At 37.4% G+C, this 27,697-nt stretch overlaps 1 protein-coding gene and 1 non-coding gene across 5 annotated transcripts in view; one reads left to right on the top strand and one right to left on the bottom strand.

The window, feature by feature from the left end:
• CD1H11orf49 (chromosome D1 C11orf49 homolog) overlaps positions 1-27,697 on the top strand; it is a 200,895-nt gene that overhangs the window by 101,569 nt on the left and 71,629 nt on the right. The gene's annotated exons all lie outside the window — the stretch shown is intronic.
• LOC115526591 lies at positions 20,659-20,762 on the bottom strand. Its single transcript, XR_003972651.1, has one exon. It is a non-coding gene; the product is annotated as a U6 spliceosomal RNA (small nuclear RNA).

Genomic DNA, 27,697 nt, shown 5'->3' on the forward strand with positions numbered 1-27,697 from the left:
CCCTTACAATTCCATATGAACTTGAGGATCAGCTATTCCGTTTCTGTGAAAAGTCTGTTAGAATTTTGATAGGGATTGTGTTGAATCTGTAGATTTCTTTGGATAGTATTGACATCTTAACAATATTAATTCTTCTGTTATTTAACAAAAATTCAACTAAGTGAATTTTAAAGATCTAACTGGCTCTATTAATAGATTAATGAATCAGGCATTATCCCTTCTAACAAATATAGGGGAGCTTTGTTGAATTGCTGAAAACAAAAAAATAAAAAATGTCTTTAAAGGTAAAGAGGGAGCAGAAAAAAGGAAATTATTAGCAAAAAATCCATTGTTTTAGGCAAGGCTCACTCTCCTACGGGGACCAGAAGGGGCCTATCGGTAAATTTCCTTGTACTGACCCAGTAATTCCCATGGTTTACTGGTTAAAAGTTACATTTCGGGGGGGGTTGAAACTGCAGTTAGGTTAGGTATTAAGTCTTGGTTTACTGATATGGGACTTTAACATAAGTGACACCATTTGGGGCCTATGATTTTCTTCTTAACATTTCCTATCCATGAATAAAGGGTGTCTTTCCATTTAAGTCTTCTTTGAACTCATTCAGCAGTGTTTTATAGTTTCCAATATGCAAGTCTTCTACCTCCCTGATTAGATTTATTCCTAAGTATTTTAGTCTTCTCATGCAATTGTGAATGAAACTGTTTTTCTTCGTTTCCTTCTCACATTTCATTGCTACTTTATGGAAATTGTAATTGGCTTTTGTACGCTATTTTGTATCACCCATCCTTTGCAGATTCATTTACTGTTGTAATAATGTGTGTGTGTGTGAGAGAGAGAGAGAAAGTTCTTAAGGTTTTCTATACAGAAGATGATGTCCTCTTCAAATAGAGATAGTTTTGCCATTTCCTTTCCAACTTGGATGCCTTTTATTTCTTTTTCTCACTTAATTGCTCTGGTTAGAACTTCCTGTGCTGTGTTGAGTAGAAGTGGCAAAAGCAGGCATCCTTGTCTTGTTCCTGATGTTGGATGGAAAGCTTTCCAGTATTTGGTTTTAAGATAAAAGCTTGTCAAGAAAATTGTGATTCACACGGATTATTAGCTGCAGATACTTAGAGATTTGTTTTATAACATCTTGACATCCAGTCAAAAAAATTTTTTTTCATTTAGCTATATGTCTAAATGTTCCAAAAAGGAGTGATAGTAAATTGTTGTGTCAAAGCTGAACAACCAATGGACCTGCCAATTGCTCACATTCCTAATTGTTGAGTAATCACTGGAGAAATCAATGAAAAGTTTTCTCAGCTAGTTTAAAATTTTTATTCTTTGGAGAAGAGTAAATGTGTCTTATATCATTATATATGAAATAACTGGTGTTATTTCTTTAAAGAATCAGATACCTCTGAGGCTGCTAGGGATTGAATTGTGTACCCCAAAATTAGTGTGTTGAAGCCTTACCCCCAAGGTGACTATATTTGGAGGGAGGGCCTATAAGGATGTAATTAAGGTTATATGAAGTTATAAGGGTAGGGCCCTGATGCAAAGGGATTAGTGTCCTTACAAGAAGAGACACCAGGGAGCCTGTGCCCTCCTCTCTTTGCTGTGTGAGGACGCAGTGAGAAGGTGGCCTTTTTCAACCAAAGAGAGACACCCCCAGACACTGACCCTGCTAGACTTGCAGTCTCCAGAACTGGGAGAAAATAAATTCCTGTTGTTTAAGCAACCCAGTCTATGGTATTTTGTTATGGCAGCCCAAGCAGACAAATACCAAGGCCATCATTTTTACTCAGTTTCAGCAGAGAAAAATTAGTTTTATTTTGCATGCTGAGTCCAAAAGCTGTTTTGATTTTATCACTAACATTTTATCGGAAGCCATAAGTATGGCAGTGTTGTAAGCCTTAACTGAGCTATTTGATTTATGTAAGATATCAGCAAGCTTTCCAGGTTGATAAACCTATATTTAATTAATTTATTTAAGGTAGAAATGATAGCAATTAATTTTATTTGACTATTGTTCTGACAACTGCCTTATGTCAGAAAACTTTAGTATAAAAGAATAAATTCTGGTATCACTACTAATAAGTCTGAAGGCTCTGCAATCCAAAAGCCTTCTCCTAATAAAATTTACAGTCCATCAGTTTGTATAACATTTATCCTATAGTGTTTTAAAAAAAAAATGCTCACCTAATTTTGTCTGCTAGTGTTTATCTACACAGCATCTGAGGACCTTTGAAGGCCTGGCCTTTGCATGATCCACTACTCCATAAATTTTCTCTGCCATTGCTCTTCCAGTCGCAGTACAAACATGACTTTTTTTTTTTTTTTTTTTTTACCTCTTTGTTACTATCTTAACACTCGAAGCCTTCTGTTTTATAATTATCAAACATTTTATAAAGTAAAAAGTCTGCTTTTGTTCCATAACCACATCACATAGAAGGAAGTAAGAGGAGGACTTGATAACATCTGTCTTCTCACCCAGCAGAATTTATTAAAAATTTTTTTTTTCAATGTTTTTTATTTTTTTGGGACAGAGAGAGACAGAGCATGAACGGGGGAGGGGCAGAGAGAGAGGGAGACACAGAATCGGAAACAGGCTCCAGGCTCTGAGCCATCAGCCCAGAGCCTGACGCGGGGCTCGAACTCACGGACCGCGAGATCGTGACCTGGCTGAAGTCGGACGCTTAACCGACTGCGCCACCCAGGCGCCCCTCACCCAGCAGAATTTAAAGGTTTTATGTAATTTCAGCCTTTATATCAATATAGACCTGGATTAAAAAGAAAAGAAAAAGACCAAGGCAGATAAAAAGCTTTCTAATCAGTGGCATATTTACAGGTTCAAATATATATATAATATATATTATTTATATATTATATATATTATTTACATAATATAATACATATATAATATATATAATATATTATTGTAGTATAATATAGTATACCGTATATAGTATACTAGTGTATAGTATATATATATAGTATATATAGTATACTATATGTATAGTATAATATAATGTAATATATAATTATAATATAATATATATTATATGTATGTATGTATACACACACACACACACACACACACACATACATACACATATACATTTGTGGAGCAGAAGAAGCTCCACAGTGAGTTAACTGAAAGCACAGGTTGGTAGTGTCTATATAATAAAATTTACTCTAGAGGCACCTGGGTGGCTCAGTTAAGTGTCCAACTTTGGCTCACGTCATGATCTCACAGTTCATGGGTTCAAGCCCCACGTCAGGCTCTCTGCTGTCAGCATGGAGCCCACTTCGGATCTTCTGTCTCTCCCTTTTTTTCTCTCTCTCCCTCTCTCTCTGCCTTTCCCCCACTCACACGTGTACATACTCTCTCTCTCTCAAAAATAAATATTTAATAAATAAATAAATAAATTTTACTATGTAACAGATTTAGTATGCATTTTATTTTTCTCATAGATTTTAAATAAAGGTATGTCTTTAATAAGAAAAATATGAAAATTAAACATTTATAGAACCTTCTAAATGCCTCTGAAAATTTTTAGGCTCTGGTTAGAAAACTATTGATGTACATCAACCCTTATCCCATCATATTAATAAAAAATTGGGCTCCTCCAAAAACTTGGGGCCCAATGTCTCCCAGCCAGTTGCTAAGTTCAGGCATTTTCTCAGTCAAGTGCTCTTGCCCTGATGCTAAATGAACACAAATATGACATTCAGTTTCTGAGATCAGTGTATAATTTGCTGAAAGCCTAAAATGCAATCAAAGGAGTTAAGGCATAAGAATGTATTGCATTTGTCTGTGATCATCTTTCATCAGTTTATAGATGGAGGAAGGGTAGCTACAAGTTCTTTTTTTTTTTTATGTTTATATTTTTGAGAGAGAGTGAGTAGGGGAGGGGCAGAGAGAGGGGGAAACACAGAATCTGAAGCAGGCTCCAGGCTCTGAGCTGTCAGCACAGAGCCTGATGCGGGGCTTGAACTCACGAACCACAAGATCATGACCTGATAAGTAGCTACAAATTCTTTAATTTCAAGTTCCATTTTACGTGTTCAAGAGAAAAGATAGTTACTCCATTTTGTATTTAAAGTTTAAAAATCAGGGGCGCCTGGGTGGCGCAGTCGGTTAAGCGTCTGACTTCAGCCAGGTCACGATCTGGCGGTCCGTGAGTTCGAGCCCTGCATCAGGCTCTGGGCTGATGGCTCAGAGCCTGGAGCCTGTTTCCGATTCTGTGTCTCCCTCTCTCTCTGCCCCTCCCCCATTCATGCTCTGTCTCTCTCTGTCCCAAAAATAAATAAACGTTGAAAAAAAAATTTTTTTTTAAGTTTAAAAATCATGATTCTTATTACTGGGGGAAGTATAGTACTTGCTTTACTATGTATCTCATGCTTTGAAGGACATAATAAACAGAATTTGGAAGTTCTCTGAAAATATAACCAAGAATTTTTTTTAAAGTTAGGCTGAAGTGAGACTGTACTATGTGATGGTATTAAACCCATTCTCTAAAGTAAGTGTACCAGAAGACAGAATGGTATCCCTTAGGCTTCTGAAATCTCTTGATTTTGTGGTTCTGTTAGAAACAAAAATAAATGACTAATTTCAGCTTATACACTATGAATCAAAATAAAACCATCTTAGGTTAAATATGTCAACTTAATAAACCATACTCAAATTTGGTTGTTTTGGTGGATTTTAAGCTGACAGTATATAAAAGCAAGTATAAGTAGTGTTGAAAATTTAATCTTTTCCAGTTTTATGTTGCTTGGCATAACCTGCTCTTCATTCCCACTGCCACCACCTGACCCTAATTTAGAACCCTAATTAATCGGAGAGGTTGTCCTAATTAACCCAACATTGGAGAGGTTGTCAAAAAGACAGATTCCCTGATCCCATCTCCAACCTACCAAATCAGTCAGCAAGGGAGGGACCTGGGAATGAATTTCTTTCTTTCTTTCTTTCTTTCTTTCTTTTTTTCTTTCTTTCTTTCTTTCTTTCTTTCTTTCTTTCTTTCTTTCTTTCTTTCTTTCTTTCTTTCTTTCTTTCTCTCTCTCTCTCTCTCTCTCTCTCTCTTTCTTTCTCTTCCTCTCTCTCTCCCTTTCTCTCTCTCCCTTCCTCTCTCCCTTCCTTCTTTCTTTTGCAAGCATTTCAGGCGATTCTTATTATCGCTCAAGTGTGGGAAACATTGAATAACTTTTGAACTTTTTTTTCTTTGCTCCAGTCCTTGTTCTCCATCAGTGGTTTTCAACCCTGGTTGCGTATCAAGTTAACTTAGGGAGCTTTTAAAAAAATTGTGATGCCTAGGCTCCATCCCAGAACAATTTAATCAGAATCTGTTGGGTTGGGGCCTATGCTTTTTGTTCTTTTCTTGACGTTTTAGGTAAAAAAAAAATGTTTTGCAATATAACATGTGCAGAGAAAAGTGCAAAATAATAAATGTACAGCTCAGTGGATTTGTACAAAGTAAACATGTAATATTCATCTGGATAAAGATAGAGAACATTACCAGCACTACAGACACCTCTCCCAAGCCCCCTTCCAGTCGTTAATCTCCTCTAAGGTATCACTAGTCTAACTTTTATCACCATAACCTTTACGTGCCTGATTTTGAATTTTATGTAGCTAGAATCACAGAGCATGCACTCTTCTGTGTCTGGCTTCTTTTGCTCAACATTTTATTTCTCATTTGTTGCTGGGTTTAGCTGCAGTTTGTTCTTTTTCATTGTTGTACAGAATTCCATTTTATATATAAACCACAGTTTATCCATTCTACAGTAGGTGGCATTTGGGCTGTTTTCAGTTTGGAGCTGGTACAAACAGCATTGCTATAAGCATACTTTTATATGGTGCTTGGCATATAGATTTCTGTTAGGTATGTACTTAGGAGTGAAATTGCTGGGAATGCATATGTTCACCTTTACCACACATTCCCAGGTTTCCAAAGTGATTGTACCATTCTCCACATTTAAGTGCAGTTTACGAGAGTTCCTGTGGCTCTGGAACTTTTTGTGGGGCCCACACATTTTAAAAGCTCTGCAGGTGATCCTGATACACATTGAAGCTTGAGAACTACTTTACTGTTAAGACCTTTTATACGTATAATTCTCTAAAGCACAGCCCTGGGCTTGTTCAGCCCTGCTTAGAATGTCCATGGTTCTGTGTTGCCTACTAAGGAAATATGAATTCCATCTGCTTACATTGTAGGCCACTCATGATCTAACCTCAGCCTTTCCAGCCACTACTTTCCTACTCATAGCCTAGACCCTAACCATTACACAGAGACACTTTCCCCTCCACACTCCTATCCTTTTCCCCTTGCACACCTTTGTTTTACTGTTCTATCAGTGCAGAAGAGCTTTCTTGCAAGTCTTTCACATTCCTGCCCATTCTCAGGTAGACCCAGCTCAAGAAATGCATCTCAAAGTCCTTGTGATTACCACGTCCTCTCTTCCTGGGCCTCCCTTACCTCCGTTCAAAGGTGATCTCTCTTATGGCACTTATTCTATCATATCTTTTACGTAGTTATTGGCAAACATAGAATCTCTTTCCTAAGATATCATATGGGATTAGGAAGACATGGATTTTTATGTCCTTCTTACATCCCTATCTAGATTGTAAATTTGTAGCATCAACTTCACATGAAGCACTACAGAGAAAGCCTTGTTAGAATTAAATGGTCCCAGGTTCAGGTGGGCTTTTTATTAGATATAGCTATGCAACCATGGTCAAGTTACTTTTTCCAGGCCTTAACTTTCTCATCTGTAAAATGGAGAGTCGACTACTTCAAAGTTGTGAAACTAAGTGAGATAACAGATTAAAGCGTTTAGTAATCTTGGCGCATAATAACTGCTCCATCAATGCCAGTTGCTTGTGTCATTGTGATAAGAATCATTGTTACTCCCTTAATGGCAGAGACAGCATATCTTATCTCTGAATCCTCACTCAATGCCTTTGCTTGTTTTTGGTGCTCTAAATGTTGGATGAATAAATTCATGAATTCCTGCTGGATGATTGGATGGGCATGCTTATCTATAGTCCATTTCCAATAAGTTCAGCATGTCTTGGAAGGAACGGTTCAAATCTCAATTTAACCATCAGATAGGGACAGAAAGTAGGGTTTCTACTGCAAACCTTTAAAGCTGTATTAAAAAGACCGAATCCCCAGTTTAACCATACAACAGCTGCTGTCCTGCTGCTGCCAGAAATAGGGAAAACCCTCCAAGAGCTATCTGCTGTTTGTTTGTTCATCTGATAAACATGCCATGACTTGGGGAGAGCACACACTTCCCCTGCAGGCAAGCGCGGGTCTGGGAAGTTGCATGCAACAGCAATAAGGAAGAAATCCCCACTCTGTGGGAGAGGTTTCGGCAGGGACTCTGCTAAGCCTATTTGCAGTTTTGCTGAGTTATTTACCAAGATGAAGGGACTGGGTGTGGCTGGTCTAAGATTCCTCCTGGGAAGTCACTTCAAGAATCTCCTTAATTTCCTCACCCTTCTTCATCTTTGTTCTCTGGCTTTGGTGCAAGGGTGCAGTCAGTCGCACCCAGTTGGCTGCTGTTCCCGGCACACAGAATTCTTTGAAGCCGGCTCTTGCAGCCAAGGATTCCCTGCCCTGTTCTTTTCTCCTTGCCCTGATTTTAAAAACAGTTCTGGAAATTCGCATCTGGCATGGAGATGGATGAAAAGGAACTTCGTGGGTTGCATGCTGTTTTTCTAGACACATAGGAACCAAAAAGGACCTTTAGGAGCTTTAAAGTATTATTTCTCAAGAAAACCAATACTAACGCATTTTACATGAACAAATTATAAAGTAGGCTCTGCCATCAGCACTATCATTTAAAAGTATTTTAGTGCGAAGAGGCCATACAAGTGGGACGAAACTGATACCGGAAAGTATTTATCACCACCTCTGTCACTTGAAGAAGGAATGTAAGAGTGTATTAGCTAATTGAAACCTTGGGAAAGACGTGTAACAAAACATACAAAGATTAATGAGTAGTCCACAAAGACATTTACCAGGTGACCAATATTTTTTAAAATATTTACAAATAGGGGTTCCTGGGTGACTCAGCTGGTTAAGTATCTGACTCTTGATCTCAGCTCAGGTTATGATTTCGTAGTTCCTGAGATCGAGCCCGGTGCTGGGCTCTGCGCTGATAGCATGGAGCCTGCTTGAGATTCTCTCTCTCTCCCTCTCTCTGCCCTTCCTCCTCCCCCACATGCTCTGTCTCTTTCTCAAAATAAATAAACATTAAAAAAATATTTACAAGTAGATGAATTTAGCCACATTATAATCACAGTGGGTCTGGTGACAAAAAATTAGTAGTCTGAAAAATACATAATTTCAGTTTTCACAACCTTATTTGTCTTGCTAACTGGCCAATAATTCCTTACAAGCATATTTCTACTTTTAAAATAAAATTAAATCAGGAGGCAATGCTGGACAAGGAAATAATAAAATTCTAGGGAGACACTGAAAAATCTACATTTATTATTTCAAGTTGCAGGACAGCAGAATGGCATAATACCATTTATATAAAATTATATATATTTTATGTCTGTGCATGTTTATGTGTATACCAAGATGTTTGGAAGGAGGTTTACCAAAATATTAGTGGTTTTCTCTCAGTGCTGGCATTTTACTTTTTTCTTCACACTCTTCTATAGTGTTCGAATTTTTTTTATAATGATCATGTAACATTTTCACAATCACAATGAAAATAAAGCTATTTTTATTTTGAAAAAAAAGGAAAATTTTGTTTGAGCATTTGTTATGCCCAAAGTGGTACTAGGAGTTATTAGATGTAGAAAAAAAGACTGTGGCCTTGCCACCGAGATGCATACAGTCTCGTTGGGAGATGACTAAAGAGTGGTATAGTGTAGGGGTACCTGGGTGGCTCAGTCAGTTGAGCCTCGGACTCTCGATTTTGGCTCGGGTCATGATCTCATGATTTGTGAGATCTGCGCTGACAGCAGGGAGCCTGCTTGGGATTCTCTCTCTCCCTCTCTCTCTCTTTCTCTCTCTCTGCCCCTTCCTTGCTTGCTCTCTATCTCTGTCTCTCAAAATAAATAAAGAACATTTAAATTTTAAAAAGAATGGTATAGTGTAATCAGGTGTCAGGATACGTGTTTCAAAGAAGTGCTACAGGTCACCAGGAAGAGGAAGTCACGTGGAAGCTTTCATTAAAGACAGTTGGCTCAGGTTGAACCTTGAAAGATGGCTGAATAGGACTAAGAGGAAGGAAAAGGGCGTTTTAGGCAGCGTGAGCACTGAGGTGATAAAGGCATCTGGAAAGACAGTGAGGAAACCAGCTTATCTGGAGTAATAAGCAAATATGATTTGTGGTAGAGAAATTTACTCTCTTGCCAAACTTATTCCATAAGCTATCTTTATTTGGATCTATTACAAACTACATTTTAGTATACTTGAGCATTTTAAAAAGCAGATCCTGGAAGAGTAAATGAATTCTGAATATTGAAAACTGAAAACTGAATTCTGAATATTGACCTAAAGTGACATAAAAACTAGGGCTGCTGGGAACATTTCATTATGTTAGTGTATTGAGGATGAAAGACTTCAGTATGTGTACCCTGTAATCCTGTCATCTCTGTCAGAAGCTTGCTCTCAATTCAGCCAGTGGCTTTTTGTACAGCCTTATAATTTGTAATTAACATATTCCTACCCCTTTCTTCTTCTATTAAAAAAAATCAAAGAGTGGGACATGAAGGATGGGGCCAAAACAAAAACAAAAGTTTATTTTTGAAAAGGACATTAAGAATGAGACTCTTCCAGGGGCGCCTGGGTGGCGCAGTCGGTTAAGCGTCCGACTTCAGCCAGGTCACGATCTCGCGGTCCGTGAGTTCGAGCCCCGCGTCAGGCTCTGGGCTGATGGCTCAGAGCCTGGAGCCTGTTTCCGATTCTGTGTCTCCCTCTCTCTCTGCCCCTCCCCCGTTCATGCTCTGTCTCTCTCTGTCCCAAAAATAAATAAACGTTGAAAAAAAAAAAAATTTTAAAGAATGAGACTCTTCCAAACAATGGAGTCAGGATTCGCTTTCAGTAGTTACTTGGTTAACATGATTGCATTACGTTTGTAGTAAACTCGCTAAATACTGTAGCTATGTAAACTATACTTATCATGCAAACAAGTTTTTCTGAGAACCATATATCTGACGTTTTAAATACAAAATGTCAGTCATAAAGCTTTCCTTTTTGAATTCGTGTATTTATTAAATGCTTTCAGTGTTCAAAGCGCCATGCTGGGTGATGAAAAGTACGCAGAGAACTCATTCATTCATCTCTTCATTTACTCAACAGTATTTGCTGAGTGTGTCCTCAGTGCCAGGTTGTTATTCTAGGTGCTGGAACTAAAAGGATAGAGATAGTTCTCTTTTTAAGAAGTTCATAGGGGCGCCTGGGTGGCGCAGTCGGTTAAATGTCCGACTTCAGCCAGGTCACGATCTCGCGATCCGTGAGTTCGAGCCCCGCGTCGGGCTCTGGGCTGATGGCTCAGAGGCTGGAGCCTGTTTCCGATTCTGTGTCTCCCTCTCTCTCTGCCCCTCCCCCGTTCATGCTCTGTCTCTCTCTGTCCCAAAATAAATAAACGTTGAAAGAAAAAAAAAAAATTAAAAAAAAAAAAAAAAAAGAAGTTCATAGTTTGGGGGCGCCTGGGTGGCTCAGTTGGTTAAGTGTCCAACTTTGGCTCAGGTCATGATCTCACAGTTCGTTAGTTTGAGCTCCACATTGGGTTCTCTGCTGTCACCCCAGGAGTGTAACAGTAAAAAAACTGGGCTTCCAGAAAAAGAAAACAGAGGAATTAGAATGCCATCAGGTTTCTTAATAGCAGCACTGGAAGCTAAAAAACAATAGAGCAATGCTTTCCGAATTCTAAGGGAAAATTATTTCTGACCTAGAATTCTGTACCAAACCAACTCTGAGATAGAATACAGATTTTTAGATAGGCAAGAGCTTATAAATTTTAACTCCCATAAACCTCTTCTCATGAAACTGCTGGAGGATGTATTTCATCAAAAAATGGGATTAAATCTAAAAAGGTAGAATTATGGGATCTAGGAACAAGGGATCCAACAACACAGGACAGAGGTAAAGAGAATTCGTAGGATGATAATGAATGATAGTCCCAGACAACCATTTGTGCAGGAGAGCTAGAAAACAAACAATTCAGATTGGAGAGCAGAAAACTCCTAGAGGAATGTGTATAAGAATATAAAAAATAGAACTGATAAAACTTTTTAGATTACATTCATTTGGAGAAGTAGAGATTAATACTTCAGTTAAAGAAGTAACAATTAGGGGTGCCTGGCTGGCTCAGACAGATGGTGGAGCATGCGACGCTTGCTCTTGGGGTTGTGAGTTTGAGCCCCACATTGGGTGTAGACATTACCTGAAAATAAAATCTTTAATTAGAAAAAAAAAAAAAGTAATGATTAATACTTAGAAACTCCAAGCAAACCAAGAAAGTGGTAAGTATTCCAAGAAAAAAAGTTGTATAAGAAAAAATGTGCTAATAATATACTCTGTGGCTTGGCTGTGAATAATGTTTATAGAGCATAAAAATATAAGTACTGAACATTTTAAGCTAAAATTAGCACTATATAGGGGCGCCTGGGTGGCTCAGTTGGTTGAACGGCCGACTTCGGCTCAGGTCATGATCTCGCGGTCCCTGAGTTCGAGCCCCGCGTTGGGCTCTGTGCTGACCGCTCAGAGCCTGGAGCCTGTTTCGGATTCTGTGTCTCCCTCTCGCTGACCCTCCCCTGTTCATGCTCTGTCTCTCTCTGTTTCAAAAATAAATAAAATGTTAAAAAAAAATTTAATAAAAATAAAAAGATAATAAAATTAGCACTATATATTAGAAAGATTGGAATATGGGAAGTGTGCGTAGGTGGTAAAAAAGATAATTTGTCATCTTCAACTAAGAGTCCAAAGATGATGTCTAAAACTTAAAAATTGATAAAGAGCAGCATAAACATATTGTTAAAAAATGAAAAGTGGAAGGGGGCGCCTGGGTGGCGCAGTCGGTTAAGCGTCCGACTTCAGCCAGGTCACGATCTCGCGGTCCATGAGTTCGAGCCCCGCGTCAGGCTCTGGCCTGATGGCTCAGAGCCTGGAGCCTGTTTCCGATTCTGTGTCTCCCTCTCTCTCTGCCCCTCCCCCGTTCATGCTCTGTCTCTCTCTGTCCCAAAAATAAATAAACGTTGAAAAAAAAATTTAAAAAAAAAAAAAAAAAAATGAAAAGTGGAAAACAGAAGGCTCGGTGAGTTTGTGAAGTGGAATTAGTTAAGAGTTGCTGCTGTAGCTTGATTTAGAGTCAACTGAGTTTGAAAAGCCAGTGAACCTTTCAAATGAGCTTGTCCAGCAGCTTTCAAGACTGATACAGAGATTGGAAGAGGAAATATCGTCAGTAGTTAAATCATGTGAATGAGTGAGATCGCTGAGGAATGAAAGTGTAGTGAGAGGGGAGATAAGGGAAGAACTTTGAGGGATCCTTATATTTAGAGGGTGAAGAAGGAAGAAGAATCAGGGAAGAAACAGTCAGCATGTATGAAAAGAAATGGCATAGTATGACATCACAGAAGCCAAGGAGGAGAGTTCCAAGGAAAAGATGAGCAACAGTATCAGTTGTCACAGGTGGAAAACTAAGAAAAGACCCTTCGAATCCACAGTGATTGAGTGATCACCCATAACTTTCAAGAGAACAGTTTAGTTGAGCGATGGAAGCAGTATTGAAAGGATTACTGAGTGCATGAATGGGTGGTAAGAAAGAGATAATGAATATAGCACACCCTTCTGAGAAATTTGGCTTTGAAAAACAAAAGGAGAAGGCAGCTCTTTTTGCCCATGGGTCCTGTCCTGGGCTTTAGTAAAACACCGTTTCTGCACCCCCACCCCACAAAAAAAGTAGCTTTAGCGAATAGTCTTTGAAATTTTTTTAGATTAAGGGATCACTTAAACATATGTGAGTAGATAGCAAAGAGTTAATGGAAAAGGCAAGGTTAAAGATGCAAGTGTAAGGGGATAATTGATAGAGCGAGGTCCCAGAGAAACAGAAAGAATATGGACTCAAGAGCACAGATGGAGAGATTAATCTTAGTAAGAAACAGGAAAGATTCTTTCTCTGAGAGAGGAAAGAAAGAGGTGAGGATAACTGAAGACAAAAAGAAATATTAAGGCATAGGGGAAGGAAACTGAAGGACTAAATAATCAGGTGACTTGATCTTCACAATAAAATAGTGTATCTGCTTAAGGTTGGGAGTTGGGGCAAAGGGTTAGTTTGGAAATTTGAGAATGGAAAATGTCTGGGGCAGCTGTTGTAAGAATGTAATACAAAGTCAGAAGGAGATGACTAAAAGGATTACCCAGTAGCCATGAGCATCCAGTTGAGGTTAGATATGAATTTGTAATAAAGCCAATCAATATGGTTTCTGGACTTCCTCCAAGAACGCTGTATCTCCAAAAGTTGTATTAGTCATCATCTTGGCGGGAGAAGGGTTTCCTTGGAGTGTCTTAGGAGATCCCAGGGTTCAAAAACTTGAGAAAAATGTTTGCTCAAGGAGAGTTAATGCTCAGGAGTAGCAAAGAACAGACTTGCCTTGTGGGATACTTCCATCTGTGGGTCATTCAGAGGTCTTGTGGGAAGAATCATGGGCAATGAAAAAGAAATATACCTAAGAGACTTAAGAGAAGCAAAACAGTTTGGTATCAAAAAGATCTATAGCTGCTTGTATATCTAGACACACATCGGAGGGTGGGGGCATGTTGGAGAACATCTGGATTCAGATAAAAGAAGAGCAGAAGAGAAGTGACATCATCGTGGGATTAGACTGTAGTTTACCTAGCCAGATGGAAGGTATAGATTAAGCATTTTTGATGTACATCACAAAACTGGACTGAGTTAGGAGAGTATGGTGATAGGGATTTCAAATGTCAAGACATAAGCTCAAAGTCACATTCAGCCAGAAAACAGTATACTTGATTCCTTTGTGTTTTTCTGATCATTAAAGGAATACTTGCTTATTGTAGAAATGTAGTAGAACAGAAAGGTGTAATGAAGCAGAAGAATAATCACCTCCAAACCCACTACTAACAGCACTCACCATTTATTTATATACTTGCTGTTATTCCTAGTAGGGTTTTTGTTTTGGTTTGGTTTGGGTTTTTTTGCTTGTTTGGGGGTTTTTGTTTTTGTTTTTGGTGGGGTTTTTGGCTTACACAACAGAAATTTATTTTCTCACAGTCTCCAGGCTAAAAGTCTAAATCAAGGGGTCAGGAGGTTTGGTTTCTCCTGAGGCCTCTCTCCTTGGTCTAATTTTTTCTATATACATGGGTGTTTTTACACAATACATATTATGCTAAATATACACTTGTATAACCTTTTTTTAAATGTAGAAGCATTTTCTCATGTATAATTCTCACATGTCCCATATATATCTTCATATATATCTAAAGTTCTTTTTAAATTTCATTTTATTTATTTTTTCTTCTTTAAAATTTTAAATCTTTGATTTGCCTTCATGTTATCTTTATCTCAGAAGGAGGCAACATGAGATAGGAGTTCTAGATATAATTATAAAAACAGTTTCACTCTGGGTGGCTCAGTCTGTTGAGCGTCCAACCGTTGATTTCAGCTCAGGTCATGATCTCGCGTTTGGTGAGTTCGAACTCTGCATTGGGCTCTGCGCTGATGGTGTGGAGCCTGCTTGGGATTCTCTCTGTCCCCTCTCTCTCTGTCCCTACCCTGCTAGCACTCTCTCTCTCTCAAAATAAAGAAATAAACTTAAAAAAAAATTTTAACAGTTTCAACTCTTTACTATTTGCTATTCTTATTTATACTTTTCTGAAGATTCCAGTCAATACTATTAGGCAGGAAAAAGAAATAAGAAAGAAATAAGAGACATAGAATTTTTAAGGGGAAGGAAAATTACATTATTTGGAAGTGATATAATTGCTTGGAAAGCCCAAGATAAACTGAAATCTATTATAATATTATAAAACTTCAGCAAGGCAATAAGAGAAAATACACTAAAACGAATAATTTATTTAAAAATAATAGCCTTTATATATTCAAATAAGAAGAAAAGTCCCTTTTTATAATAGCAAGGGAAGATAAAATACCTATGAATAAACATAACAAGAATATGCAAGATCATATGAAGAAGGCTTTAAAACACTACTGAAGAGGGGTGCCTGGGTGGCTCAGTTGGTTAAGCATCTGACTTCAGCTCAGGTCACAGTCTCACAGTTCATGATTTCGGGCCCCACGCTGGGCTCTGTGCTGACAGCCTGGAGCCTGCTTCAGATTCTGTGTCTCCCTCTCTCTCTGCCCCTCCCTCACTCATGCTCTCTGTCTCTCTCAAAAATAAATAAAAATTTAAAAAATATTTTTAAAAAACCACTACTGAAGAACCAAAAAAAAACACTTGGGCATATGGAAAGACATACTATGTTCTTGGAAAGGAAGACTTAAAAATCATAAAACTGTCAGTGCTCCTTTATCTAAGTCCTTTAGATAAAATAATTCCTTTAATCCTCACAACAGCCCATTGCAATGAACTTGCTCAGCCTCACAGAGCCAGTAAGTGGCAGAGGTTGAATTTAAACTCGGGAAGTTGTCTCCAGTATACATGCTCTTCATCACTATGCTATACAAACATTCATTGTTGGCACAGGAATAGATAAGTAAAAATCACCGGACCAGTATCGAGAAGCCCAGAAATTGACCCAAATGTGAAAGTGGAATTAATCTATGTTGGGGTAGGGAGGGCATGTGAAATCAATGAGCTCAACTAGTAGCAATCTTTAAAAAAAATTAAGTTGGATTTCTTCCTTATACTTTATATAAAAATAAATTCCAGATGGATCAAAAATTTCAATGTAAAAATTGAAACCATAAATATACTCAAAGAAACCACAGGAAAATGTTTTTATAATCTCACAGAGAGTAAAGGCTTTCTAAATATGAATGGCAAAAAAAAAAAAAAAAAACAAAAACGCTGGAAGCCATAAAAGAAACTATTGATGTATTTCATTAGATAAAAAAGAATGAAAAATTGGCTTGACCAAAAAAACCCTATAAATAAAGACAAAAAATTAACAACAAACATGGAGAGATATTTGCAACTTATATTACAGATGAAGGGCCAATTTCCTTACATACAGAGTTCCTAAAAATCAATTATAAAAATACTGGGGCGCCTGGTGGTTCAGTTGGTTAAGCATCTGACTTTGGCTCAGGTCATGGTCTCATGGTTTGTGAGTTCGAGCCCCGCATCAGGCTGCTGTTGATGCAGAGCCTGCTTCAGATCTTCTCTCTCCCTCTCTCTCTCTGCCCCTCCCCTCTCATATGTGTTTTCTGTCAAAAATAAACTTTTTAAAAAAAATCTAAAAAAAAAAAAACCAATAAGGTGTACAATTCAGTGGCTTTTAGTATATTCATATACAGTTGTACAACCATCACCACAATCAGTTTTAGAGTATTTTCATCACCAATTCCCCCCATTCCCCCACAAAACCCCATACCTAATTAGCAGTAACTCTAATTACTAATTACTTACTACTTTTCCCCCACCTACCCACTCCTAGCCCCAGGCAACCACTAATTTACTTTCTGTCTCTTTGGATTTGCCTATTCTGAGAATTTCATATAAATGGAATCATACAATATGTGGGCCCCTGTGTCTGGTTTCTTTCACTTAAAATAATATTTTCACGGTTCATCCATTCTATAGTGTATATGCATGCCTCATTCCTTTTTATGACCAAATAATATTCCATTGTATGGATGTACCACATTTGTTTATCTACTCATCTATGGACAGATATCTGAGTTGTTTCCTCTTTTTGGCTATTATGAATAATGCTGCTATGAATATCTGCATTCAAGTTTTTGTGTGAACATATGCTTTCATTTCCCTTGGGTACATGCCTAGGAGTGGAATGCTTGGTCATATGGTGATTCTTGGTGTAACTTTTTGAGGAACTTCTTGACTGTTTTCCAAAGTAGCTGCATCATTTTACATTCCCACCAGCAAGGTATGAATTATGGCTTCTCCACATTCTTGCCAACACTTGATATCATCTGTCTTTTTTATCATAAGCATCCTAATGGGTATGAAGTAGTATCTCATTGTGCTTTTGATTTATGTTTCTCTCATAACTAATCACGTAGAGCATCTTTTCATGTGCATATTGGTCATTTGTACAACTTCTTTGGAGAAATATTCATCTACATTGTGGTATGTATCAACACATTTGTTTCTTTTTATTGCTGAGTAGTATTCCATGATATGAATATAACACAGTTTAGTTTTTGTTCACCTGTTAATGGACAGGTGAATTATCTAGTGTTTGGCTACTATCAATAAAGCTTCTATGAACATTTGTCTACAAGTCTTTTTGTGCACATATCTTTTCCCAGCTTTATGGTGATATAATTGACATATAACATTGTAAGTTTGAGGTATACAAAGCAATGATTTGATACATATACATATATATATATATATATATATATATATATATATATATATACACTGCAAAATGATCACCACAATAAGGTTAGTTAACACCTACATCACCTCACATAAGCACCTGGTTTTTTTGTGGGTTTGTTGTTGTTGTTGTTTTGGGTGGTGAAAACATTTGAGATTTGCTTTCTTAGCAACTTTCAAGTATATAATACAGTATTCATAAGTATAGTCATTATGCTATATGTTACATGCCCAGAATTTGTTGATCTTATAACTAGAAGTTTATACCCTTTGATTCATATCTCCCCATTTCTCCCACCCCACAGTTCCTGGCAACCACCATTCTACTATTTCAATTAGTTTGTCTTTTTTAGATTCCATATATGATTTTTTTTATTTTAGAGAGAGTGAGTGTGAGTGGGGGAGAGGGGCAGAGAATGGGAGAGAGAGAGAGACAGACAGACAGACAGAGAGACAGAGAGAGAGAATCCCAAGGAGACTCCATGCTCAATATTGAGCCTGATGCAGGGCCCAGTCCCACAACCTGAGAATCACCACCCGAACCAAAATCGAGAGTCAGATGTTCAACTGACTGAGCCACACAGGTACCCCTAAGTTTCCATATATAATTTGAGATCATATAGCATTTGTTTTCCTCTGTCTGACTTATTTCACTTAGCATAATGCCTTCAAGATCCATCCATGTTACTGCAGAAGGCAGGATTTCCTTCTCCTTTATGGCTGAATTGTATTCCACTATGTACATATACCGCATTTTTTTAATCCATTTGTACGTCAACACTTAGGTTGTTCCATGTCTTGACTATAGTGAAGAATGCTGAATGAACATGAGAGTGCAGATATGTCTTTGGGATAGTTATTTCATTTCCTATGGATATTATACCCAGATATGAGGTTGCTGGATCATATGATAGTTCTATTTTTAACATTTTGAGAAACTTCATACTGTTTCCCAGAATGGCTGTACCAATTTACATTCCCCTTAACACAAGCATCTTATGTATATGTTGGTCATTAATATGTCTTCTTTCGGAAAATGTCTATTCAGGTTCTCTGCCCATTTTTTAATTGGATTATTTGGGGGTTTTGCTATTGAGTTGTATGAGTTCCTTATGTATTTTGGATATTGATGACTTATCAGATATATGGTTTGCAAATCTTTTCTCTCATTCTGTAGTTACCTTTTCATTTTGCTGACTGTTTATTTTGCTGTGCAGAGGCTTTTGTATTTGATGCAGTCCCACTTACTTACTTTTTGCCTTTGTTGCTTGCACTGTGGTATCACATCCAAAAAATCATTGCCAAGACCAATGTCAAGGAGCTTTTCCCCTATGTTTTCTTCTAGGGGTTTTACAGTTTTCAGATCTTCTATTTAAGTCTTTAATCCATTTCAAGTTAATTTTTGTGAGTGGTGTAAGATACGGGTCCAATTTCATTCTTTTGCATATGAATAGCTTGTTTTCCTGGCATTGGCACCATTTATTGAAGAGACTATCCTTTCCCCATTGAGCATTCTTGGCTCCCTTGTCAAAGTTAGTTCACTGTATATGTGTGGATTTATTTTTATGCTCTTGATTCTGTTCCATTGGTCTGTGTATCTGTTTTTGTGCCAGTACCATACTGTTTTGATTATATTAGCTTTGTAATATAGTTTGAAATCAGAAAGTATGATGCCTCCTGCTCTGCTTCTTTCTTAGGATTGATGTAGCTCTTCAGGGTCTTTTGTGGTTTCTTATGAATTTTAGGATTTTTTTCCACCGCTATGACATATGCCATTGGAATTTTGATAGGGATTACATTGAATCTATAGATAGCTTTGAGGAGTAGGAGCGTTTTAACGTTAATTCTTCCAATTCATGAACACGGATATCTTTGCATTTGTTTGTGTCTTCTTCAGTGTTTTTCATCAAAGTCTGAGTTCTCAGTGTACAGATTTTTCACCTCTTTGATTGCATTTATTCCTAAGCATTTTATTGTTTTTGATACTATTGTAAATGGGATTGTCTTCTTTGTTTCTTTTTCAGATAACTTGTTAGTGTACAAAAATGCAACTGATTTTTGTATGCTGATTTTGTGTCCTGCAACTTAACTGGATTGATTTTTTAGTTCTATCAGTTTTGGGATGGATTTTTTTTTTTTTTTTTTTTTTTTTTTTTTAGAAAGAGAGAGAGCACACACGAGCTAGAGAGAAGGGCAGAGGGAGAGAGAGAGACAGAGTCCCAGTCAGGCTCCACGCTCAGTGCAGAGCCTGATGAGGGGCTCAATCCCATGACCCTGGGATCATGACCTGAGCCAAAATCGAGTCGGATTCTCAACTGACTACACCACCCAGCTGTCCCTGGATGGATTTTTTAAAGATTTTCTACATAAAGTTATATCATCTACAGAGACAATTTTACTTCTTTTTAAAAAAAATTTTTTTTTAATGTTTATTTATCTTCCAGAGTGAGACAGAACACAGTGTGGGAGGGGCAGAGAGAGAGGGAGACACAGAATCTGAAGCAGCTCCAGGTTCTGAGCTGTCAGCACAGAGCCTGACATGGGGCTCGAACCCAGAAACCACGAGATCATGACCTGAGCTGAAGTCGGACACCTAGCTGACTGAGCCACCAGGCGCCCCTTACTTCTTCCTTTCCAATTTGGATGGCTTCCATTTCTTTTTTATTCCCTAATTTCTCTGGCTAGGACTTCCAGTACTATGTTGGAAAGGAGTGATCTTGTTCATGGTCTTAGAGGGAGAGCCTTTAGTCTTTCACTATTATGTTAGCTGTGGGCCACAAATGGCCTTTATTTTGTTGAAGTACGTTGCTTCTATACCTAGTTTGTTCCGAGTTTTTTCATGAAAGGATGCTTAACTTCATGGACATATGTTTTTATTTCTCTTGGGTAAATATCTAAGGGATATTTGCTGGCAGACTTTTTCCAAAGTGATTGTACTGTTTTATATATCTACCAGCAATGTCTGAAAAATCCCAGTTGTTTCATATCCTTGCTAACATTTGGTGTTGTCAGTCTTCTTTTCCCCCCTAGCTTCTTTATTGAGATATAATTTGTTGAGATATAATTGACAGATGACATTGTATAAGTTTAAAATATACAATGTGATGATTTGATATATGTATATATTGTGAAGTGATTATCACAATAAGGTTATTTTTTTTTAAATATGGAACACTTCACAAATTTGCATGTCATACTTGCACAGCGGCCATGCAAATCTCCGTATTGTCCCAATTTTAATATATGTGTTGCCAAAGCAAATACAGACTTTTCATTTTAGCCTTTCTAGTGAATATGAAGTGGTGTCTCATTGTGGTTTTAATTTGCATTTCCCTGATGATTACTGACACTGAACAGTTTTTTATTGCTTATTAGCCATTTTCTTTGTGAAGTGCCTCTTGAAATCTTTTGCTCAGTTTTGGGTGGGTTGTTTTAATTATTGTGTAGTAGGAGTTCCTTGTAACCAGTCTGGTTGTAAGTCAGATATGCTTATTGCAAATATTGCTACCTTTCTTTGGCTTGTTTATTTCCTTAATGGTGCTCTCATTGAGCAGAAGTTTTTAAAGTCCACATTTGATCAATTTTTTCTTTTATGATTAATGACTTCTGGGTCCAGTGTTAAAAAAACCTTTGCTACCCTAAGTTTGTGACAGTATTACCCTTCATTTTCGTCTAAAAGCATCAGAAATCTAGCTTTTATGTTTGGTCTATAATCCATCTTGAATCAATTTTTGTGGGTGGTTTGAGGTTGAGGTCAAGATCCTTTTTTGTACCATCTGGATAGCTAGTTGTTTATTCCAACACTATTTGTTGAAAAGACTTCACTTTTCCCACTCAATTGTTTTGGTTCCTTTGTTAAAAAAAAAAAAAAACAACAAAAAACAAAAACAATTGACTATATATGTGTGGGTGTGTTTCTAGATTTTCTATTCTGTTCTATTGATATATTTGTTAAACTTTAGTCTTGATTAGTTTAGCTTTATAATAAGGTAGTGTACATACCTCAACTTTGCCTTTTTCTAGATTATTTTGGTCATTAGAGGTCCCTTGCATTTCTATATAACTTTTAGAATAAACTCGTCAATTTCTACAAAAAAAAAAAAAAAAAAAGAAAGAAAAGTAAATAAAGCCTGACAAGAATTTGATTGAGATTTGAAGACTCTGTAGATCAATTCGGGGTGAATTGTCAACTTTACAGTATTGAATCTTCCAATCCATGGACATAGTACATTTTTCCTTAGATCTTCTTACATTTCTTTCAGCAATGCATTACAGCATTTAATATACAGATCTTACACATTTTATTAAAGTTATTCCTAAATATTTTGTTTTGTTCTCCCATTATAAATAGTATTTTTTTTAAGTTTATTTATTTATTTTGAGAAAGCAAGAGAGCACCAGTGACGGGAGGGGCAGAGAGAGAGGGAGAGAGAGAATCCCAAGCAGATTTCACACTGTCAGTACAGAGCCTGATGCGGAGCTTGAACTCACAAACTGTGAGATCATGACCTGAGCTGAAATCAAGAGTCGGACGCTTAATCGACTGAGCCACCCAGGTGCCCCAATAGTATTATTTTTTAAAGTTATTTTCTTTACCGGTTTTCCATTTTAAGAATATAGAAATATAGGGGCACCTGGGTGGCTCAGTCAGTTAAGCATCTGACTCTTGATCTCAGCCAAGGTCTTGAGTTCAGGGTCATGAGTTCAAGCCCCGCACTGGGCTCTGTGCTGAACATGAAGCCTACTTAAAAAAAAAAAAAAAAAAAATTACATATATATAATTGCCTTTTGTACATTATATCCTGTGACTTTGGTAAATTCACTTATTAGTTCTCATAGTTTCTTTGTAGATTTCTTAGAATTTTCTACAGCAAAATCATGTCACATGCAAATAGAGGCAGTTTTACTTCTTCCTTTACAATCTTGGTAAATGTCTTTCTTTTTTCTTTCTTTATTGCACAGAGTAGGACCTCATTACAATATTAAATAGAAGTGGTAAGAGCAGATAACATTGATTTGGCCAGAAAGTTTTCAGTCTTTAGAATTAAATATGAGGTTTTTCATGGATGCCCTTTAGTCGGTTGAGGAAATTTACTTTTATTCTTAGTTTGGTGAGAATTTTTATTGTGAATGGGTATTCAATTTTTTATTTTTCTGAATGTATTGAGTGACATATGGTTTTTCCCCTTTCTGATGTTCATGTGGATAAATCCACCTTAGTCGTGATTTATTATCATTTTCACATATCATTGGATTTCTTTAACATTTTATTAATGACTTTCGCATCTATCCAATGAGGTATATGGCTACGGTTTTCTTTTCTTGTAATATCCTGTCTGTTCTGAGTGTCAGGATTATTCTGACATTAAATCATTAATCATAAAAACATTGTGATTAAACTCATAAAATGCGTTTGGAAGTATTTCCTCCTATCTTTTCTGAAAGGGTTTATATAAGATTGGTAATTTTTTTTTAAGTGTCTCTTTTTCTAAGAAGACTTGAACTTTTAAGTTAGGTTCAATCTGCTTCTTGTAAGCTCTTTTCCTAACATTTCTCATACATATAATTATTTGCTTAAATTCTACTTTTCTTGGGGCACCTGGGTGGCTAAGTCGGTTAAGCATCTGACTTTGGCTCACGTCATGATCTCGCGGTTCGTGAGTTCGAGTTCTGCATCAGGCTGTCTGCTGTCAGCAAAGACCCCGCTTTGGATCCTCTGTCCCCCTTTCTCTGTCCCTCTCCAGCTTGTGCTTAGACTGTAAGTTCCAGGAAAGCATTTATCTATCTTGCTTACTCTATGTTCCTAGCATCTAGCCAAGTGCCTGGTTCACGGTATATATAAATGAATACTTACTGAATTGCATTAAATTAAAGGGAAAGTAAGAGACTAGGAAAACTGAGAATTGTGGCAAAATACTGAAGACAATGTAAAAAGTTTTCCTTTTAATTTTTTTATTTTAATTTTTTATTTGAGCATAATGGATGCACAATGTTACATTAGTTTCAGGTGTACAACAGAGTAATTCAACATCTCTGTATGTTTTGCTGTGCACACCACAAGTAGTTACCATCTGTCACCATACAAGTATTATAATAAAAGTGATTATATTTTATGATGTACCTTTTATTCCTATGATGTATTCATTCCATAACTGGAAGCCTATATTTCCTACTCCCCTTCACCCATTTTTCCCATATCCATACCTTCCTCCCCTCTGGCAGCCATCAATTTATTTTCTGTATTTATAGATCTGATTATGCCTTTTGTTTGTGTATTAATTTTTTTTTAGATTGTACATATGAGTGAAATTACATGGTATTTGTCTTTCTCAGTCTGACTTACTTCACTTAGCATAATGCCCTCTAGGTCCATCTATGTTGTCACAAAAGGCAAGACCCCATCCTTTTTATGGTTATATAATATTCCATCTCATATATATATATATGGTACACATATATGCACACACACACACATATACCACATCTTCTTTATCCATGCATTTATTGATAGACACTTGAGTTGGCACATCTTGGCTATTATAAATAATGCTGCAATAAACATAGGGGTGCATATATAAAAGTCTTCCTTATTAAAAAAAATACATTGCAGCAAAAAGAACAATGAACCCTAGATGGATGGTATTGTATTAGTAAATGAAAGAAAAGAAAAGAAAATTCACCTCCTATTTTCATTTATTCTTCTCAGTTAAAGAGGGTGCTCTTTGGACTGGAAAAGATAAAATGAACAGTAGTTCCAGGGAATAAAATCAAACATAACTGAGATTATAAGAGATCACCTAACTGCTTTAAATGAACTTAAGTTTCTGGATCTAATTTATATTCCAAGGTACCGAGGCCTAGTAGATAAGCTGACTGAACCACTGCCGGCAGTGTTTAGAAAGTGGAAATTGTGAGGGTACCTGGGTGGCTCAGTCAGTTGAGCATCTGACTCTTAATTTCGGCTCAGGTCATGATCTCATGGTTAATGGGAGCAAGCCCTGTGTTGGGCTCTGTGCTGACAGGATGGAGCCTGCTTGGGATTCTCTCTCCCTTTCTCTCTGCCCCTCCCTCCCTCATGCTTTCTCTCTCTCTCAAAATAAGTAAACTTGAAAGAAAGAAAGAAAGAAAGAAAGAAAGAAAGAAAGAGGAAATTGTGCCCATAATGGGGAGGGAAGGGGAGAGAAGTTCCAAATGTGGAGGCAGGGACCCAATATTCAGAAGGTCATTTCAGCAGACTGAAGGCTAGTGACCTTGACATCTATCTTGGGTGATATTCTTCAACTATTTATTAAAAAGAATCAATATCTATACCTATTCAGAAAAGGAAGTTGTGTTAACTGTAAGTCTATCAGAGTTTATTGAAGAAGAAGTTAGGGGGGAGGATGTGGGGATGGAGGGGAGAAGAGAAGAGGGAAAAGGAAAGCAAGAGAGCCCATGCTTGGTGGGTAAGAAGACCTGGTTTCAACCCCAGCTCTGTCACCTCTTAGTAAAATGACATTGGGCAAGTTACTGAATCTCTATAAGCCACATTTCCCAATTGGTGAAATAGAAATAATAAGAGAACAACCTATTTCATAGGGTAGTCCTGAGGTTTAAATCAAATAATATGTCTAAAATGGTTATTTATTTCTCAAAATCAGTGATAACTGTGAAGTGACAGGAGCGATGGTACATGATGTTAATGGCAGTAACATTGAAGGAGGAGGGAATGACACAGCCAGTGCAAACTTCTTCCCTTTGTGAAGGGATTACAAGACTGGTAAATCTGGAGAAAACTATACTTAGCATGGCTATATTCATTATATTTGTTTAGTTTAGTTGAATCTCAGCAGGACCTTGGCACCCTCTCCATGATATCCTTATGAATACGCAGAAGGAATAGAGGATGGGTAATAAATAAGTGGTTGAAAATCATACCAAAAATGTGCTAATTAATGGGTTCAGATCATGCTAAAGGGATATCTCCAGAAGTAGAATTCTGGGCTCTGTCCTTAGCCTTTCTTTTTCTTTCTTAATCCATTATTTGAATGAGAACATTGATGGCAAGCTAATCAGAGTTGGGAGGGATAGCTAAGGAAGCTGCCTAAAAGAAACAGGATCTGAAAAGAAATAGTATAATATAGTGGAACAAATATGGACGTAGTATCATGGGTCTGCAACCACTAGCTGTGTGGCCTTGAGTAAGTTAAGTAACCACCTGAGCCTTTGTTTCCTCATAATACCACTTGTCTCCTGGTAGTTGTGAGAATAAAATGTGTGTGTGTGTGTGTGTGTGTGTGTGTGTGTGTATGTATTAGTTATCTATTGCTATGTGATACATTTACCCCAAACCTTAGAGGCTTAAAACAATAAACATTTATTATTTCACACAGTTTCTAAGCATCAGGAATGCAGAATCAACTTGCTTGGATGGTTCTCCCTCGTAAGACTGAAATCAAGATTTAGGTTGGGGCTGCAGCCATCTGAAGGCTTGCTCACTTATATCACTGTTGGCAGGAGGCCTCAACAGTTCACATGTTCCTCATGATTATGGCAGTGACTTCCCCAGAAAAAGTGATCTCAGAGAGAGCAAGCAGGATGCCACAGTGCCTTTTATGAACTAGTCTCTGAAGTCACACACTGTCACTTTCATTCTATTCTATTCATTAGAAGTGAATCAGTAAGTTTAGCCCATACTCAAGGGGAAAAGAATTGGGATCCACCTTCAAAAGATTTTGTAGATGTATCTGAAAACCACCACAATATAAAAAGCACTCTATATAGTGCTTAACTCTTAGTAGGTACCCCATATATGGCACCTATTATTATACTGTTATTGGTATACACCTAATACATGTGCTCTTTAAAGCCATTGTGGGCAGGACAAGAAAATCTCATGATTCTTCAGATTCCTGGCAAATACAGAGAAAGAAGCACCATGTATCACTATATTCATTACATCTGTTTTGTAAGCTAACATGAATGGACTATGTTGCATGAAGAACAGTACTGATAAAAATACATTTTAGTAACACTTAATAGGTGTACCTAAAATGTCTTGTCATCCTGCAAATACCAGTGACATGAATAATTTGAATGACAGTTCACCCCAAAATTGATTTTGTTGGTTTTATTAAGAATTTTATACTTAAATATAGGTATGGCTCATCTGAGAATTCATTGAATTTTAATTGTGTACTATACCAGCTTGTCAGTCTGAGGGTTCTGGTCTCCTTTCCACTTAAAAATGGGCCACAGCTGGGGCGCCTGGGTAGCTCAGTTGGTTAAGCGTCCAACTTCCGCTAGGCTCATGATCTCACAGTTCGTGAGTTTGAGCCCCACATTGGGCTCAGTGCTGACAGCTCAGAGCCTGGAGCCTACTTCAGATTCTGTGTCTCCCTCTTGCTTTCTGCCCCTCCCCCACTCACACTCTGTGTGTGTGTGTGTGTGTGTGTGTGTGTGTGTGTCAAAAATAAATAAACATAAAAAAAAACAAAAAATGGGCCACAGCTAAGACTGACAGAGAGGCCCCAGTCTACAGCAAAGATAAGACTTGTCAGTTCACACACCTTCCCTGAGGGCAAGAAGCAATTTGGGGGAGAAATAAACCAACAAACACAAAAAGTATTTTATCAACAAAGGGCTCAATTAAGCAGGAGCGTTAATGTTGACAGTAAAAATGTAGAAGCCAGAATTCATATGGCTAAATCACTGGGTAATCTAGATTTCCTCTGTTTACGTATACATTTGTATCTATATGGGTACAGAATGTCCGTCAGTAGCCTTAAGGATTGTCTGATGTTCACTGTAAACAAAAACATGAGAACTCTGTAACTTCAGGTAGACAGAGCAATTACTGGGTCATTTTGATAAGATACGATCATTAAAGTGAAGATATTTTCACACCTTAAGCCGATTAATTTTCTAGTCTTTTGATTTGCATTAAACATTAGACAGATCCTCAGGCTAGTGACTGACGTGGTTGAACTCTTTAATGTCTTAACAACGTAGCGGTCAAACTACTAAGGTGTTCAAAATATAGTCACTAATTTGAAAGTAAGTAAAAATGGACCCTGAAGAGCTAGTGTTTACAGGGTTTATATGTGTCTTAGTAGGCAGGGCAGGAAGTCTCTTAAGCGTTTCCCAGGGAACCTTTTATAAATGCATAATCTTCAAATACTGATTAGGTCATCAGCTGCAGATAAAAAGTAGTGAGAATA

Source organism: Lynx canadensis, chromosome D1, assembly GCF_007474595.2.
Source record: "Lynx canadensis isolate LIC74 chromosome D1, mLynCan4.pri.v2, whole genome shotgun sequence".
Lineage (NCBI taxonomy): Eukaryota > Metazoa > Chordata > Mammalia > Carnivora > Felidae > Lynx > Lynx canadensis.